The 19,213-nt window shown below is 40.2% G+C and overlaps 1 long non-coding RNA gene across 1 annotated transcript in view; it reads left to right on the top strand.

The window, feature by feature from the left end:
- The window catches only part of LOC135579078 (uncharacterized), a 59,947-nt gene that overhangs the window by 8,402 nt on the left and 32,332 nt on the right, over positions 1–19,213 (top strand). Inside the window, exon 2 of the long non-coding RNA XR_010471473.1 lies at positions 8,208–8,274. This is a non-coding gene — a long non-coding RNA (uncharacterized LOC135579078). The remainder of the gene's footprint in view (positions 1–8,207; positions 8,275–19,213) is intronic.

Genomic DNA, 19,213 nt, shown 5'->3' with positions numbered 1-19,213 from the left:
GTTTCTAGTCTTACTCTCCTTCATTTGGATCTTCTGCTAATTTCATTCTTCTTCTTCACTCTACCTTCCTGAGAAAGCACCTATAACATTGTCCTCACACCTTTCTTTATGGTGCCTCCATGTCCTCTTCTGCCACGCTTTGGGTCCCTGTGCTCTTCAGCTCCATCCTCTTTGCAGTGTCAGGTTTCCCTTCCCCAGCTGATCCCTTGCCCTCTTCCTGCCTCCCTGCCCAAGTCACTTACCTAGCTGGTCATTCTCCTCATCCACCCAATGTCTGTCTCCTATCTATCTGCACACCTTCCCCAGCATGGAAGACTGCATTCGCACATACCCTCACCCATGATTCCAGGTTTTCTTGGAGGGGAGGAGATACCATCTACACCCATCTAATCCGTTGCAGGCTGCTATGCAATGTTACACTTGGCAGACAGGTAAACTGCTCTGAAGTCAAGACTTAGGCTTCATAGCAGGAGGAAAGAGCTAGTCTGGCTGGACTCTGAATATGAAAAGATGTGGGAGGGGGTTTATATGGGAAGGAAAGAGAAGCCTTGGTAAAAAAATGAAAAGTAGTGTAGGAATGATTGATGTGCCCAGGCTCAGCGTGAAGCTCCGTGAAAATGTGTCTGTCTCACTAGGTGGCACTGCAGAACAGTTTGGCAGCAGTTTGCAGGTGCTTTGACAGAGAGAAAGATCAAGGGAGGCTTTTTGTGTGATGGGGCAGCATTCTGTTTAATTCATGAAAGGGTCTGGGTTAAGTTTGAGAAGCTTAAACATTTTCTCTGCACGGATGGAGAGATATTTGGGAGTAGAGAGTGGGTTTCTATCATCCCTAACTGAAATTTGCAAGACAAACTTCCAAAAGGTTTTCCAGCTTTGGGATCTGACAATACTGAAAGAGAACAAACTGAAGCATGAAAGGGTGTTTGGTGGAGGAAAGCAAGGTGCTAAGCATCCTGATAATAATCTCTGCATTCTGGCTAAAGAAAACACTGGAGTATGAGCTCTTACAAGCCCTTATGAGATGCCTTGTAGTTCCCATTTCTCTTCTCCTTGTGAAGAGAGAGGGCCAAGGACTTCTCCCAGATTTTCATTTTGGAGTTGAGGATAAATTCACCTTGGAAGGATGAGAGTTAGAGAAATTATATATGTGTAGAATGAAATGGAGCTATCAAATAGGAAAGATCTGTCCCCTGGGACTAAAAGCAACACATAGTACTTTCCCCTCAAAAAACACACGTGAGAGGGCTGGGTTTGCAGTATCTATTTGGGTCTGAACAGGTAAGAAAACCTTTGAGGCTCTTTGCGTTCCAAGTGAGGGAACAAGCGAGACAGTGAAGAGAGCTCAATTTGTTTTTCTTGTTGATTCTTGTTGCAGACCAAGGAATGAGCATCAGCTACCTCCTTGGTGGCCTGATCACCTTGTACATGTGTCAGTGTTCTGCAAAGATGCTACACAAAACTGCATTTCAATAATACCTTCTACTCCCATGGGCAGGGTCATATTTTGGCTCTGTGGCTGTAAACCTGCTGCCACTCTCCTTCACAAACACACACAGCACTACATAAAGCAACTCATATTTATTAGTGATCTGAGAGAGTTTATATTGTGGCCTAACAACACATGAAGTAATGTGCATCAGCATGGCCTGTGAGTCTGACTCATTTCAGGCAGAGGAGATGGTTTCACCAGCAGTAGGAAACAGGTGAGTGTTGCCCTGGAATAAAGTACCTTCTGTGTCCTTTTGCTTTCTGCTGGTCAGGATTCCTTACATAGCAGTTCTACTTAGGGACCTCTCAGATGTGCTCTCCAGCAGACAGTGCCCTGGAGGAAGGAGGCAGTAAATTAACTTTGCCTGTTACTACAGTAAATGTAACACAGCTTTTTTTTTTTTTTTTTTTTTTTTTTTTTTTTTTTTTTTTTTTTTTTTTTTTTTTTCCCAGAAAGGAAAGGACAGCTGATCTGCCATGTGGTAAAGCAGATTTTTCTGATCTCACTAAAGCATCATGAACTAGAGACTTCACATGGCCTTTAGGCTTAAAAATGCTGTGAACAAACACATTACACTTGTCAAGGCTTTCCCCACACACTGTGTACTGTGTTACCAGGAAGCTTACCTGGTTTAGGGCATGTGTGCTGGCTCCCCAAGCCCTGTTCCCACCTCTGTAGGCATTGCAGATGTCTCCTTCAGGTGAAAGTGACAGTAAGGAGCAGTTCCTTCTTGCTGCTCTGTCTTGGTCTGGCAGCTGCAGGCAGAGAGAAGTCTTGCTGTTGGGCTGTTGGATTTTGGGCTCTGACAAGCAGTGTCTGGGCTGTGTGTGGTCGGTGTGCTGCTGTGGGAGCCCTGGGGCAGAAAGGAGCAGTACGGTTACATTATGACGTCCAATCCAAAACATGCAAGTGTCCTCCTTTTCCCTGGGTTAGTTTAAGCTTCCCGAAAATGATGTGACTGTCCTAAAAACCTAGAGCTTCAAAGAAACCCATTTGGGTTTGCTTTATTGCACTTTCATCTCTTGGAATTTAAGTTTCAACTATGTCAAACTTTTCAGCTTTTTTCTGCAGCTATAAGGGTGAGAAGCTTTGTGGGAAAAATAAATTCATAACATCTTTGTCTACAAAGCTTGAAATAAACACCAACATTTGTGAATTACAAGAAAAGCGCCTTGACTCAATAAAAGTCTAAGAGTGGGTAAAGTTGCCTGCTTGACAGAGCAAGAGTGGAATGTGGCTGCTTTCTCTCAAGAGCAATGAAGTTGCCCTCTGTTTTCTGATGCCCACCACACTCAGAGTAAGCAGGTCCATACCAAAGCTGTGTAAATTGTCTGATGCTAAGACATGGCTATATGTTATGGCTACATCAGCTGGTTGGTTGTGCGAGCCAAAACATTGCTAGCTCAGTTAACTGTGGCCAGAGAGTAGGTGACTGAGAAAAGGAAGATCTGAAAGACAGCCTCAGAGTGATACAGATCTGGCTGCTCTGGAGTAATTTCTTTTTGTTGTTGAAACTCACTAACATAATCCAAAATGTAGGTTAACCTATCAGCTTTACTTTTTATTTCCCCATGGCTCATAAATTTTCTGACGTTATTTGATGTCCCTACAAAATAATAGCACATTTTGGAGGCATTGCAGCTTTATTTCCCCTCGAGGGCTACACCAGTCTAACAGCATTTTTATTTTAACTGCTATAACAGTATTGTTTGTATTATATACTCCTATTCTTAAAGACAGGCAACCAAACAGTAAACAGATAAACCTCCCTAGCTCAGGCACCTGAGCTAGAACACTACTGCCTGATTCCCAAAGCATATCTCTGTCTTGTCAAAAATATTGCTTCTTCAGATATGTGGACACATACATTCACTGCAGGAAAAATTACATTGCAAAACTAACAATGCAGTATTTCCTTCAAATACTGAACAGCACCTGAGTGCTAAGAACCTATAAGTATGTGCAGCAACACAATATGTTACAACATCAGAGTAGTAGGTAATATCTTCTTTAATATTTTGTTACATGTGACTGGATTTTTTTCTGACAACTTTACTCATAGTACTTTATCCTTGGCACATCTCATTTAGATCAAAGAGTAAGGGACTATTTCATATGAGTACATGGTTGTCGTTCAAGAATTTAACATGTTCCTTAACCTAAACTTTAAATTACGCTGTGCTATCTTTATTTACATATAGAACTATACGTTTAAATGGCACTCTTCTGTTGTAAGATGCAGTTAGATTGCACAACTGAGCCCTGATGGTTGCCTGTCTCCAAGACATTGAAGAAAGTCACTCTTACTATGATTTAGGGTTGTATTCAACTCATGTATAGTCAAACAGAAGGGAACAGGTTAGGAGGACAAAGCTGAGGTGACCAGCTCAGATGTGACTGGAAAAATCTCTCTACCTTCACTTGCTCAGCTATAAACTAGAAGTGATGATTACCAGCATAAAGACCTGCAGACGAACCAATAGGCTAATGTTTCTGAGGAAATTCAAAGATTCATGTGATGTTTTCAAAAGCACAGATTTTGCTCGCTCTCTCTCTCTCTAGTAAAGGCAGTGATAATTTCAAATGTTTGAAAAGGCCTTTCCTTTCTCTGGTTTTCATATTATAACAAGGATGGAAGCTACATTTTACTACACCTAATATAGTAATGGAAGGATGGATACAAGGTTTGGTTTTCATCACGGAGTGAGCAAGTGAGGAATGCTGGCATATGGTTATATGCCTGTGTTAGTTATAAAAGCAGCTGAAACAAAATTCAATGAATATGTCCTCAAAGGTCCTGTGAAGTCTTAGTATATTTGAAATGAATCCTTCTTCAGTGTTTGCAGCTGATTTCATGGGGTAAGTCATTTGTAACCATGGTAGAGCTTCCATGAAAGGCAGTGGACTTGTAGATACCATGCAGAATGAACTGAAGACCAGTGAAGACACATGAGCTAGCAGAAGAAGAAATCTTTTTTTTCCCAAAAAAAATAAGTCAAGATGGGTGCTACAATGCTTTGCCAGTAAGTACTGCTTAGGTGGGCTATGCTTGCTATAGCAACCAGGTGTGTTCACAGGTCCTGAAGGAATGTTCTTATTTCCTTCTTTCACAGTGCGAAAATTGTGCTGGGCATATACCATACTGCTTGAAGATTAATAAGGTTCTTACCAGATGTGCCCCACAACAATAAGCTCCAGTTATTTCTCAGGAGTTAAATGGGTATTTTAACTGTTGGAATAAAAGCCTATAAACCTGCTAATTCAATCCTGGGAAATTCAGGTGTCTAGGGCAAAATAAAGGTGAGTAACTCTGCAAGAAGAAAGCCCCGGATCAGCTGATCATCATCCATTGTTGGAAGTTTTCATGGTGTCATGCCAAAAAGTCACAGGGGACTTGGGACAGGTGTCAGCATTAAAAGACTCTCAGATGATGCAAACTCCACATAACTGGCAAATGCACACTGGGTTTGTTAACAGAGATGCAAATGTAACTGCTTCTGATAATGACGAAATAACTGATTAGCTATGGTTCTTATTTATTATATTATTGCAATAATGTTATATAGAGAGTGTGACACAGGGTGTCGACTCTCTTCCATTCCCCTTTCTCACAGGTCATGTCGCTTCTTTCTTTAAAATGAATAGGATGTCACAATCCAGGCTCACACTATTCTGATTAATTAAGTAGCTAAAGGGATCAGGCACAGCTCAAGGCTTGCATGTCTATAGGTTGGAAGTGCAGCCCTGTACAGCAGTGGTTCCTGTTCTTTAGCAGATGAACTATACTGAGGTTTTCTGGTCTAAGTAAAGTTCCTGTCTGCCAATGTAAACTACTGTAAGCCTGTGAACAGCCATGCATTTCTTAATTATTTTTCAGGTACCCATTGAAAATGGTCTGCAGACATAATAAAAAATCAGATCAAATCCTCATGGTTTCAGCTGGTACAGTGGGACATACTAGTTATCCTGTATGTACTGGGTATATTTCTGAGAACAGCCAGCCCTGAACAGCTACATGTTTAGCAGATGCTTACAAAGAAGAATTAAACATGGTGTGCCATGGGTTAGAAACGAAGGGGAGAAGCTCCTTTAGGGTGGCTGACTCATTCTTCCACAGCTGTGAATCTTTCTTTTTTTGCTGCCTCTTTCATATCGCTGAAAAAGACTGTTCCTTCTGCCTGTGAGGGAAAGGCTCAAGCTGATGCTGGTCTCCACCTGATTTTCCTCAGCAGCTAAGCCAGCTAGATCCATCCAGATCTGGGCTAGGATGCAATCCAACACGTAGCATCTGCAACTAGACTTAGCAGGGAGTTCAGGTTTCAGCATAAGCGCAAGACCTGATCTAAGGTAATGGGGCAGAGTACACGGGGTTCTCTCCTATGTGTGTTGAATATCAAGATTTTTTTGTTCATATTGCTTACACTGCACATGTGCCCTTTACAAACAGCTTTGTCTATGTATACCAGCACAGATCTATGGATGAGATTGCTTCTTAGTGAGTAATACAGATTTTCTCTATATAAAGGCAATAATTTGTTGCCTTATTTTTTTTCAAGAATTCCTTTGCGTCTAGTTTGTCAGCCTATGGGGACATACTTGACTCGTTCAGTGTAATTAGAAGGCATGGCTGGGACGGACAGGCTCACAGGTGACAGTTGACACAGCCCCAACTGTACTGGAGTTTGCAGGCTGCAGATAGCAGGAAACAGACCCTTTTATTCTAGGGCAGCAGGAGAAAGCAGGCAGACAGTGTCAGAGCCCATGTGTCAAGTATCGCATTCAATTTGTTATGCTGAGGTCAGGGGGTGATTTGTTTTTGCATATGAGATCATTATGTCAACAGGATGAGGAGGCAATGAAATGCAAAACAAAATTCCCAGTCTGAGGAATCTTATCGCTTAGCTCATAAGCCAGACAGCATGGAGTCCCTAGAAGGGGAAGCAGCTATACTGGCAGAAAAGCGTCTGTGTTCTTACATACCATTTTTATTTTCAAACATAAATAGGCTGCACAGGAATGAAAGCAAATCAACTCCACTGCTGTGATCAGCTTCTATGCATGAACTCTCGTCTGTGCTGTCTGCATCCAGCAGCTGTCACTCAGCTGCAATGCTTTAGAGTAGGACTAGCAGAAATCACCCTTTGTACCCAGGGACCCCAAGCCAAGGCTCCTCCTCCAGAGCTCTTGTCTCTGAGAAGCTGAAAGCTCTGCTCTCCACAGCAGTAAGGAACACTGCTCTGAAAGGCAGCAGTTTGCTTTGGTAGCACATACCTACTGCACGAAAGTGGAGTCTCAGATGGCAACTTTTATTTTCCCAAGCTGCAAAGGATTTGGAGCAGTTGTCTTGGAAAGGGGTCTCTGCTTTTCACCCAGCCTGTGTCACCCTTACGGAGTCTGTATTCTCCACTGAACACTAGTGGAGCTGAGTCCTCACTCCCAGCACTGAGGCATATTAGTGACTCCACTTATCTAAATAGAGACATGCTGATAAAAGGAGTCCAGTTCTCTTTATTTTTTTTTTTTTCACCTGAAACAAGATATCAAAAGATATTTACAGCGTAATTCACCTCTACACAAGTGGCTGTGCCAGCAGAATTGGGTCCAATAGCTGTCAGAGCATCAGGATGAGTTTAACAAAGTTAGTGTTTGATTTTGTGCCCTAAGGAATACAGAGTGCTGCAACCCCGTACTGGGAACACTCCTGCTTCCCCACTGTTTCACTCTACTTTGTCCCTCATTTCTCCCCCCAGCCAGGCAGGGGAGGGGATCTGGCATGAGACACAGCGCAGGTGATAGCTGGAGGGACACGAGATTCCCTCGTGCTGGTGGGAACACCCCCAATCACACAGGTTGCACCAGCAGGGTGGAGAACCAGGGTGAGAGGAGATTCTTTGTACTGCTTCCAGCACTCACTAATACCTCTGCAGGAATGGGGCAGAGTCTAACCCTCAGTAAATAGGCTCCTTGGGGATGAAAGGTGCTATATAAGCGAGACAGCAAGCACTCTAAAGTTTGTTGCTCTCTTTTTCCCCTTTCCTTGATCCTTTGTCGATTTGGCTGGTTGGATCTGTGCTGTTACTGTGTCAGGATTCAGAGAGAAAGCAGCAATGAATTTCTCACTGCTACTGCTCCAGCCCTAATAGCAAACAGCTGAGTGAAGAATGAGGTCCCAGCTGAAAAACAAACCAAGTTTTCCCTCCCTTTGCTTCGGCTGTTGCTGGAGCAGCAGCAGCTCCAGTGTTATTGTAAGCCCCTGATGTTAGATGCCAGTTCTGGGACTGTAAGTGTAGTTATATTTAGCCTGCCGCCACTCTATTGTTGGGGAATGGCCCACACTATACTGACTTTTCTGGATAGGTAGAGCCTTAATTTCAGGCCAGGAATAGTCAAATTAATTTTAAAGGTAGTTTCCCACATCCCATTTTACTGAGCAGAAAAATCATGTAGCACAAAGGAAACAAAACAGAGTTTGATTGAAAACATATTTGCATTATTTTTGTCTATTTCTTAATAACTGGTAGCTTTCTGAAGAGGTGAAGGCAATTTTATTTTTTTAAAGCAGCCAAACGTTTTAGCATGACTTACCTTATTTGAACAGAGTGAAAGTTGGCAGATTTGCTTCTAACTCTCGGCCTCATCAACTTCTTGGGCTGCTCTATAGTAGTTGAAGTTATGCCAGCCTTTCCATTATAACATTCCTCTCTCTTCTCATTTCCAGGAGTTTCAAACTTGGCTGTAAAAATTTGCTCCAGGATAAAATCTTGGCACCCAAAGTCCCAGCCCAGGTATGACTTCTTAAAATCACCATGGGCCAAACCCTGAAATTAGTTTCTACTTAGTTTTTAGTCACTGGCATACAGCTTTATGTTCACTTCAGGAAAGCTTTACATGAGAAATTGAAGGGTATGTATTAAAGGAAGATTGCATTTCGTCAAGGGAAAACTAGTTAGAATAAATAAACATATATTTGTAAGATATATGTCTGTTGTCCAATGAGCCAGGTTTTCAAAAGGGCTCATGGAGATGCCATTTGCTTACTTCCCACAGACCTCACAGCCACATTGTGGAGCTCTATATAAAGTGAATGACATGCCTTGTACTTTCCACAACTCTTGGCAAAATGCAGGAATGAATCCTGGCCAGGATTGTGTTTATGCATTGCTCCATGCTGTTTCCCGAAAGCCAACCTGAGTAACAACCTGTATTTCACAGCCTACCTGGTGGTGCATGTCTGTCTGCAGCCTCATACAGAGCAGCATGTCACTGGTCTCCTTACATTGCTTACATTGTCCCCTGGCCCTGAAGAAGGGGCCCTTCTTTCAGAGAGGTCACAAGCCTGGGGTGATCACAGTTGAACTCAGCTGGATCCAGGGGCATAATGCCAGCCCATCCTAAGTCTGTTGCAGATGTCTGTGGAGAGTGCCTGTAGCAGAAGTCCTTAAGGGCCAAGTCCCTAAGAGGAATTAGTCAGATCATAGAGGCTGTATAACAATCTGTGATTTACAACTCCAGTCCCATCAGCAGTCTTTTACTGTTCAAGACAGAGACATAGTAATTTGCTTTTTTCACCTACATAGGAAAATAAGAGGTCTTCATATTCAACCCAGAGAGCAGCAGTCCTGTGTCTGTGGTGCCTTGAAAAACAACCAGGAGTCATACTGAAGGGAGCCTGTTTTGATTCACTTGCAATGGTCTGAAACCAGGTGTTCTGAGAGTGGGAGTTAGACCTACGCTGCCTGCACGCTCAGGCAAAGGCTGTACAAAAGACAAGAAACACCAAGAAAACCCATGCTGACACTTCCACAGAGGCTGTCTAAATTTCCCATGCATCCATGCTTGTAACATTTGGCTTTAATTAGCATGAAAAGGCGACAGTCTAGTCTGTCCTGCAAGGCTGTCTTGCAAAAGAGGACTGAGGTCTGTCTGCCAAGGCACATGGAGGAGTGGCAAAGAGAGAATAACACAGACTGCCTACCCCTCCAAAGGCAAATAAATAAAGAGAATATCCACTAGCTGTCTCATCCCAAACATCCTTCCATCTTTAAGAGACATTTCAAAATCTAAGTTCTTAGACCTTTTTAGGACAACTGTCCCAGTGACTCATTCCTATGTTGGTCTACAAAGACCTTTACAGGTCCCGTGTCTGTTAAATAACCTAAAACCTTAAGGATGTATGTATTGGGTCCAAGCAAAGAACGGTCTGAAAGCAGATGCACAGCAAAGAGCGTAAAAAATGTTTGTAGCTGTACATCCCTAAATACTCTTCTAGCCTCCAATAGCTTGTGGCTTACAAACTTCCTCAGTTGTAAATGGAGTCTTTCTATTTCATGACCTTTGACAGCTTTTTATTTCATTAATTTGCTCAATTTTGAACTCATGTAAACTTTGTAACAAGCAACAGTTCCACAGTACAGCGACACATTGTGTGAAAAAAACCTTTCCTTTGGTTTTACTGGATCTGTCATTTAGAGTTTCTTGTAGTGGAAGAAAGAGAGAGCAGTTGCTCCATGCCGTGGCTTTACCCACCGCTGTGGCACATGTCCCTGCAGCTGGCCGGGGTGTAGCTGTGCGGCTGAGCAGGTTCTGTAAAATCCCAGCCTGAATGCTGGGGCTGCATACTTGGGTATGCAGAGATAGGAACTTACAAGTACATGTTTGGAGGGCATGTTGCCTGTTTTGCTTAGACGGTAAACTTCCTTACATTTATGGTTTTCAGGGAGCTTCTGACGGAACATTATATAAAATTAACTGACTCAGAGAAAGCTTGTGTTGTGGTACAGTGCTTGAAAATACTTCAAAATAACCAATTGGCACTTGCAAAAGTATTTCTGCTTTGAGAATAGAAATGAAGGATAATTGCAATGGAGTGATGGACAGATAGACCCTTGCTGGTTTTTTTTCTGCTATTCCACATGGTGACTTCTGAATATATCAGAGGGGCAACTGTTGTTTGTTGTAGGCCAAAAAATGTTTGCCAGGCATCCTCCCCTGAAGATTATAATTGCAGAGAAAACAAATTCTTTTGCTTTGCTAATCAGTGTTGCGGTTATCAAACCTTTGTACTTTAAAGATGCAACAACTGGAATCATTCAGAGGCAATTTGGATCTGTGTTCTCTAACTTATGTAAACCATAGAAATGTTTTATATCACCTGCTAACACTTTTCCGTAACCTCATACTTTCCATAGTTGCGTGTTTCTTGTGAGGAAAAAGAAACCTCTTCCTCCACCCACAATACTACCACATATACCAGCCGACATCAGACAGCAGCTGTTTCTAGTTTCAGTGAAAAGTATAATAAAACCAAAATGTCTAGTGTGGTATGCCAAAAAAAAAAGAAAAAAAGAAAAAGAAAAAGAAAAAGTGTTGTTCCAAATTACCCAGAGGTATGAATGTTGTTAGAAGGAAAACGTGTCCTTTTCCAATCAGCTTTCCGCGAAACGTTCATGCTCCATCACTTTCTATTTATGATCTGGTGCTAGTCACTTCTCTGGTTGAGTAGGGGAAAAAGCTGCAACAGAGGAAAGTGAAAGGATATGTGCTTGTTATTTGTCTATATGGCACCTAGAAATCTTAGGGAGCTCACTATAATATAATGCTAACAGGCATATACGTAGCCTAACAGACTGCATTGTATGCACAAAGAATTAAAAGAAAGTGTTATGAATGATTTTAAGTGGATGAAAATCCAAGTTCCTAGTATTCACTGTAGAATTTCTTTTATTCTTTTTCTTTCTAGCTAAACTTTTAAGCCGGTATTTTTTTTTTTTATTCTGTGGCGGGCGATTTTGGAAAGGTTGCCCCACTGACACCTTCTTTTCACACTTGTGCATTTCCCTTCATCTTTGAGATTTGCAGTTTCTGTGTGCAAAAATGAAGTCAGGAATTCATTATTTTAATGCTCATCTGGTAACTTCAGAGAATGGCTCTCTTAATTTCTTTTTCTGTTGTTGCGTAGAAAAGGATGTTCATGGAGGTCAGTGGCTTCCAGTTTCTTCACTTTGTTCACATCCCTTTTTACAAGGAGCCAGGATTTATTCTTCTGGACAGCTCTAAATCAAACCAGCTGCAATGTCTAACTGATTGGCTAGAGGATGCCATCTTTGCCATGATATTTATGAGTCTGTTATTTGAATATAAGAACACATCTAGATGCCCTCACACGCACTTTAATTGCACAATCCCCTTTAGTTAAATTAAGCACAAAATTAAACATATTTAAAATTAAAAAAAGAATATATATAGTTGCTTAATTTTCAAAGCAGGACAAGCACAGCAAGAGGAAATATCTATATTGCTAGGACTGGATTTGCAGCTCCACTTTGGGTTTTAGCTACATCTAACGTAAACTGAGAATTAAGGGGTAGATTAATAATGGGACTCATATGTGAGCCAGATGAGGGTGGAGTGTTGATCTTTAATGTACACACATATGAAAATTGAGTGTTTTCTTTTTGGTACTTGCTTTTGTATAAAGAAACCTTGAAAACTTTTGTTTAAATATTAATTTGAAATATTTTTAATTAATTATGTCCCTATATTTGGATGTTTATGTGGAAGAAAGGAACCATGTCTCGTGACTCAGTTTCTCCAGAGTAATAGTAATGGCTTATATTTTAATATAAGGAAAATATAGTTTCTGGTGACTTAATTTTACAATTTTATGAGACAGACTGAACAAAAAGTTATACTTTTCTACCTGTGTTTTATTCCATGAATGAAGAATCCTTTGCTCTGGGGAAATAACTTTAGGATTTTCCTGTGCATACTAGACATAAGAAACCTGCATCTGCCTTTTTGTAATGAATAGATGAAACATAACAGGAAATTAGAAGAATTCAATATAACCTCAGCCAGAAACTAATAAATATGGTGCATATTTGAACACGTAGAACATTCATTAAATGTTAATGATAATAATAATGCTTGAAAAACAACTTGAAATGGAACAGAAAATCTCTTGTGAAAGACAGTTCTTCCAGTAAAGGAAACATTCCTTTGGTGGTCACATCAATCTGGTCCATTGCAAATGCACATAATACATCATGGTTGGCTGTCTCCTCAGGAACGCCTCGGGAACAGGTTCAGAGGGGTGTTGTAGAGGTCAGGAGAGAGGTGTTAGGGCTCTGTTGTGTGCAGAGAAACTTTGCACAACTTTTGCCAGATTTAAGGCAAGTCTGTCTAAAACTGGCAGTTTCATCACATCAGGAACACTTCTAAATCCTTACTGTAAAAATAAGTGAAAGGATTTTTTTTTTCTTTGTCCTTAGGTGAACAGTTTCACTAACAGTGTTTTAAGACAGAGAAGAATAGCTCATCAGTTCAATGAGCACTGAGATGTGCAGAATATTCCAGGCTATCCCAAAGGGTTTACTGAGTCACTGTCTCTCTTTTTTCAAAAAAATGTAAGGGGATCTGTAAACCAATGTTACCAGTGGTTATGAATATTTTCATACTTCAACCTTGAGCTTCAAGAGAAAAAAGGTTTATTCTATTCAGGAAAACAGAAAGGGAAGGGAATCTGAGCACTGCAGCTCTGAAATTCCCTGGTTGAGATTTCTATTGCCTGTGGAATCACCTTTTATTGCAATGTCTACCCTGGGAAAATTCTGCAGCATCTGATTTGATGCTTTTTACTGTTCTTTGAACAATATCAACTGGATCAAGCATCATGACTGAAGACAGCTTCAAAACACTATCTCTTCTTCACTGGTGTTTTTAAAAATCAACTACCATTGTCAAGAGTATGCCAATTATTTCCTCTCTGGCATGAGGCTCAGGTAGGAGATTGTATGTGTACTAATAAAAAAGAATCCCAAAAATTCAAACCCAGTTAGCATCTTCCTGGGGGCAGGTCTGTGGCACCTGGCTGTAAGTACATCCATGATGAGAATTGTTCCTGGTACTGGAGCCTCGTGCCCAGCAAAGCAATCAGTGGCTTCAGTGTGGAGAAAAAACTCTCCAGTACATTAACAGTGGTAGGTGAATAGGAAGTTAGCACTTCTTCTTATCACAAAATTAGCATCCAGTGCTTGAAACTTTCAAGCAACCCAAAGCTACTTCAGTTCTGCCATTTTCCCCAAAGGCACATGTTTCTGGCTACTCTCACCTGTTTGCACCTCCAGCTTTAGCTTTTCCTATTTCCATAAAGCTGCCTTCATGTGTTCATAACAATGATGGTGGTAGGGTAGGACAAGGCAGTTGAAAGTTGGTAAAGGGGGACATTAACAATCAAGAACATTATTAAGATGTGTGGGACCTAAGAGTTGTGATAAATTTCACACCACTGGTCTCCAATTTATTTCACTATTTTACTAGTACTGTGTCACAACAATCACTCTGAGTTTGGACTGTAGCATGGCAGGGTGTGGTGGTGTGTGAAAATGAATGAATCAAAATGCTGACATATTAGCCTCTCCTTCCCTTCCAGCCCCCTAAAGAATATTTCACTGGTGTGATGGGGAAAAAAAGTTTATTTCCAACTAGTCTCAGAGCTGATCTTCGCCCTAGACATGTTGCAGCTACTGAGTTCCTGTTCCTCACAGTCATACCCTTTCTCAGCTGTGGTCCTGTATAGTTGCAGTTTTGTCTTTATCCACTGACAGTCTGTATTCTTTTAATTTCTTTAATCAGGTGTTATTTGTATTTCTGTAATCCAAAGCTCACGTAGGGTTGATGCAATGGATGACTGCCCTTAAATCCAGTAGAAAACTTTTTATCAGTATGAGTCAGTTGTGACAGAAATCTCCAGACAAAGTTTATAGTTGAAAGCTAAAATGTAAATGTCTGCCTGTGGGTACATAGCATGTACACCACTTCCTTGGCTACCTGGCCTGTATTTAAGTTTAATCCTCTGCTCCAGAAAGTTACCGGGAATCTTTTAACTATTCCCAATTCAGCATTTGACTATCTATTTAGAGGACATATTTGTATTTGAAAAAAAGTTCAAGGTCAGAATGATATTTCTCCTTCTTAGAATAGATCTATGTTATATATGAAACTTAGAATTTCTACTGTATTTTGCACTATTTTACATATGCATTTCCTCATAGGACACTTCATAGGAAAAGAAGTGAGGAGATCTGTTCCAGAAGAAGCTGTGAGGGTAAAGGTGAAGATTTTGTTTACTCACACATGGAATTTGGCAAGATAATTGGAATAATGTCAGATACAACATAGATCAAAGTTTTATTTTATAAAATTCCTGTCTTAAGGACAGCACATCCCAGGAGAGCAGGGAGTGCGGTAGGAGTTGTTTTAGCATCAGAAAGGATTACCAGCAATATTGTCTATGGCATCCGGTTTCCTTTGGAGGCATTCAATCTAAATGCTATCCATTCCTTATGTTATGTTTGGGAGCCACAGAATTTAATGAAAGCTGAGCAATTAGGTCTTAAGCATAGGATCACTCTATATCAAATTTCATTGTATCACTTTCTGCTGGCCTTGAGCTGAATCTAATAACTTCTGTTTGGTGAAAGAAGCTTTTAGAAAGATGGAAAGTTTGAAGCTGGAAGCATGAAGAGTCGAAAATTCCTTGATACTTTATTCCAGTTGCTAAAACTAGAGCAACTATGGCTTCTTTCTCAATTGAACTTGGCTGACCTCAGTCATCAGACATTGTTTTTCTGTTATTGCTTTCTCTCCTATGTTATATTCTTGTACTTCACATTTTCTCCACATAGAGACCCTACACCTACTGCAAACAAGGCATCTGTCAAGTTTCTTTTTGCAAGACTAATTTATTAAATGTTTCTCATCTCTCATATTTAATCACTTTTTCTACCCCTTAATCTTTTTTGTGACTTTTGTCTGAACTTCATTTTTTTCAGAAGTCAAAACAGTATTGATTCAATTCCTGTCCTTTATCTCTTTTTCAATTGTACTGCCACCAAGTCTTCTAGAAACCCAGGGCATCATCTTTCTGCAACTATGAGCTGCATTTCAAGATGAATTGTATTAGGAAGAAAACACCTTTTTTTTAAAACTGCTCACCTGGGTTCCTAGCCCTAGACCTGAGAAAAATGCCAGTACAAACCCAGATTTTTTATCTTTTCACACATTTTTTATGTATTCAGCCTTGTGCATGAAGGTTGCTATCAGCTAAGTGGCCTTGTTGCTAAAGTTCATTCTGCCTCAAGGCAGGGGAATAGACCACCTGAGGTCTTTTTCAGATGTGTTTTACAAGCTTCTTCCTTTTTTTTGTGTCTAAGATTGTTGTCACACTAGCTGACCGTTTTTCTTGCCCTTCTGCAAATACTGGCACAGTGTTAGCACTCGTGCAGTCTGCTGGATTTTTTGAGGAATATGAGATTTACCACATACAGTGAGTGGAGTGAAAGGAAGGGAGAAGGAGGCATATACATTTTCAAATGGAGACTTTTCTGACTAAATAAAATACAATAAAAATCCTTCTAGAATCAGGAAAATTACTTCAGTGAAATTATCTGTCCTTTCATTATTTATCTAAATCTCAGCAGTTTCCTTACTGTAACCAGTTAAAATTAACATTTGGATCACTATATCTTCTGCAGGCACTTTAATTATTTTTAAAAAATATTTTTATAAAGGTGGTAGAAACTGATTAAATCTGCTACTCTCAGTTATTCTGATTTTCCAACAATACATAGGGCTGCTTATGAGACAATTGCAGAAGCTAAGAGCCTTGCACTAGAAATTAAAAACTGGAACTAACTACTCTTTAATTTAGCAGGACATTTTTTTTTTTCCTGTTGCCAGGCAGTACAGCCATGTTCTAATCCTTTGGCATGACTTAGGTAGATGAAGCCTTATAATCAAAACTGGCCGGTTTTGCATGTGCCATAGCCCAGACAGAAATTATGGGCTGATGCAGAAACTGCTGGCTGCTACTCTACCTGCACTTTACAACCTAAATATCCATTTCAGCAATCGACTATACTAGTGTAAAGAGGGAGTAACTTCATTACAGTCTTTTTCCTGACTTACATCGATGAGACTGAGAACATAATTTAACTTATCATCAATTTGCCTTTAATTATTGTATCTTACAGATTTTTACAAGTGACAAATGTTCTGAATTATTTTTCTATAAATGCAGACTGCACTTCTACTGCCAGCAAGCTATTTTCTCCCTGCCACTTGTAGTTTGCCAAAGGAACAGTGGGAGAGAGACATGCTCATGACAGCAAATATTTTTGAAATTGAACATCTCCATAATGGTGTAGTCTATAGGAAAGAAGAAAGAAAACGTCCATAGCTATACTTTAAGCACTGTGTCAGCAGTCTCCATCAGTGCATAACAGATTAGGCATATGGCATTTTGGTATCACAGGTTTGTTCTTATTTTTCAAAATATTACTGGCTCAAATTTTCAGATTTAACAGCAACATTTTTTTTTTTTTAATCCAGCTTTTCTTTTGTTTTGCTTTTAGATTAAATAAATTTTTAAGGCAAATTTTCCTTTCATAAACTGGAGGTCGATGCATAATACATACTTGAGAAATCTGCATGTGTTGACACAATATGTAATTATATGTACTGTGTGTAAGTGATGGAAATAAAAGATGCAGAGAGGTTGTGAAGCTAGCACAGCATGTACAATTAGCAGGAACTCATTTTGCTGGGATATGGAGTAATATTCAGTCACTTGCTTATATGTACATTAGCAATTGTGTATGTTATGGAAGTCTGATGTTTAAAAATACCGAGTAGTCCCTGATATACATCCTTCTAATGTAAAGCAGTTGTATGTTTAGAAATATATATCTTGCTTTCCTTAGTGACTTTTACTTGACACTATAAAGGATGCCAATGATTGCACCTCCATATAACTTCCTTTATAAAAGGAATGTAAGGCAAAGAAAAAAAGTGCTAGCAAAAAATAAATTGGTCTTGCAATGCAGTCCAACACTGAAAGCTGTTGATGCATTTCATGAAGACACTGAGAGTCCCTCAGAAGCTGAGGGTTTTCTGGAAGTAGCCAGAGACTGCTTCTGTTAGGCATTAAGCGGAAAGTGCCTCAGTTTCCTGCCAAACTTCTTTGCATTTCTGCCCAAAATGTTGGGCCATGAGGCTGCTGCTACCTTTGTTCTCATCTTACATAGCTTTAAGAAGTATCCATTTTGTGCAGCATGATAAATCTTTTTTGGATGTCTTCTACTTTTGCAGCTGAGCAGATTCAAAAATGCTGTGGATTCACTAGCTTTCCTCCCCCTTCTCATCAGTCTGAATCTTTGGACTGTGTTTTTACAAGCTCTATGGTTTTAATTTTTCCATGCTTTTTGACATTTTCCTACAGAAAGTCAGTACAGGGTGCATTTTGTCACCAAAAATGTCTGTTGAAATAGCAGTTCATATGAATGACTAAGAAGACATGCCACCTCTGGAAAAATTAAATCAGCAGCCTTAGCTTACAGCTGGAGAGAAAAATGTTTGGAGGGAAAGTGCTTTTCTGAGAAGAAATTAAAGAAAATGTTGAGGCAGCCAAACTGGACCAGTACAGAGACCCTGATCCTGGTAACAACAAGTCCTGCATACTGAGAACTTCTGGTACTTGAACCAAGTCATCTATTGAACTTCAGATTCAAGCAGAGTTCTTCTTGCTGTCTCATCACTTCCAAGGGACTCTCTAAGTCCCTGTGATAAAGTTCTTACTGACTCCTGTGTTTGTCTCTTATTAATTATCTGGTTAGATGTGCTCTTCTGTTTTAAGCAAGTTTGGTAGCAAGACTTGGGAACACCCATCCTCCACAATAAGGCTGAGTGACTGACTGTTCAAAGGACACTTGCTTTGGGGTTGCTGCAGGGAGGATGACCCAGTATGCCCTCTTTGCTTACATTAGGACAGCTCAGGACAGCGCATTGTGCTCAGATCTTCTGGTCTTGCTCTCTCGCGGTAATGTTTTCTGCAAGGAATTACACTTGAAATGAGTTTTGAACTAAGTTTTTCCTGTGAATACTATTTGTTTCATTTTTTTAGTGGTTTTTTTTGTTTGTTTGTTTGTTTTGTTTTGTTTTGGTTTGGTTTGGTTTTTTTTCCTAATGCTTATATCCAAGGCCAACATGACTGTTTAAAGGTGTCCTGGTTTGGGATGGGTTGAGTATTTATGCTATGTTCCACATTCTGGTGCGATTTACTTTGATATCAATCCAAAATGACATAATTGCTCTGCATAACAGAATGGTTCACCAAAGCTGGGGGAGATTCTGTTTCACAAAGAAAAAACACTACAGGGGAAGAGCGGATTTAACAAGCTGAGGCTTTGCTGCTGTTAGCAGCAATACTAGTAAAAACATGTCATGGGAAAAATAAGAAAGCTAACACAGATCATTTTAGAACATCACATAATACTATACTTTACCAAATGCCTTTTTTGACCTTCAGCACTGATTTTTTCCGTGCTTGTCAGTTAGCATTCATGAATGACTGGTTTTGTAGAATGTGGGGTTCATTCCCACCAGCAATACTATTTTCTGCTAATACAGCTAGAAAGGCTGGAACAAAGACCCAAAAATGAGTTGGGGCAGGATGTAGCTGTAGTGCTGCTCAGGACAGGTAACAGCAGTATTTTACCCACCAAATGATACAGACACACGCGTGGTGAACTGAAGCTGTTGCCTTCGAATGCATACAGCATATCCCTCTCTAGCACTTAGGTAAACCCTTCTTTAGTCATTCAGTCTTTTTCAATCTAAGGTGCTCAAAGCTGTGATGAAACAGTTGATTCTTATGCACTACACTGG

The sequence above is a fragment of the Columba livia genome, chromosome 3 (assembly GCF_036013475.1).
Source record: "Columba livia isolate bColLiv1 breed racing homer chromosome 3, bColLiv1.pat.W.v2, whole genome shotgun sequence".
Taxonomy (NCBI): Eukaryota; Metazoa; Chordata; class Aves; order Columbiformes; family Columbidae; genus Columba; species Columba livia.
This window is presented reverse-complemented; position numbering and strand designations above follow the sequence as displayed.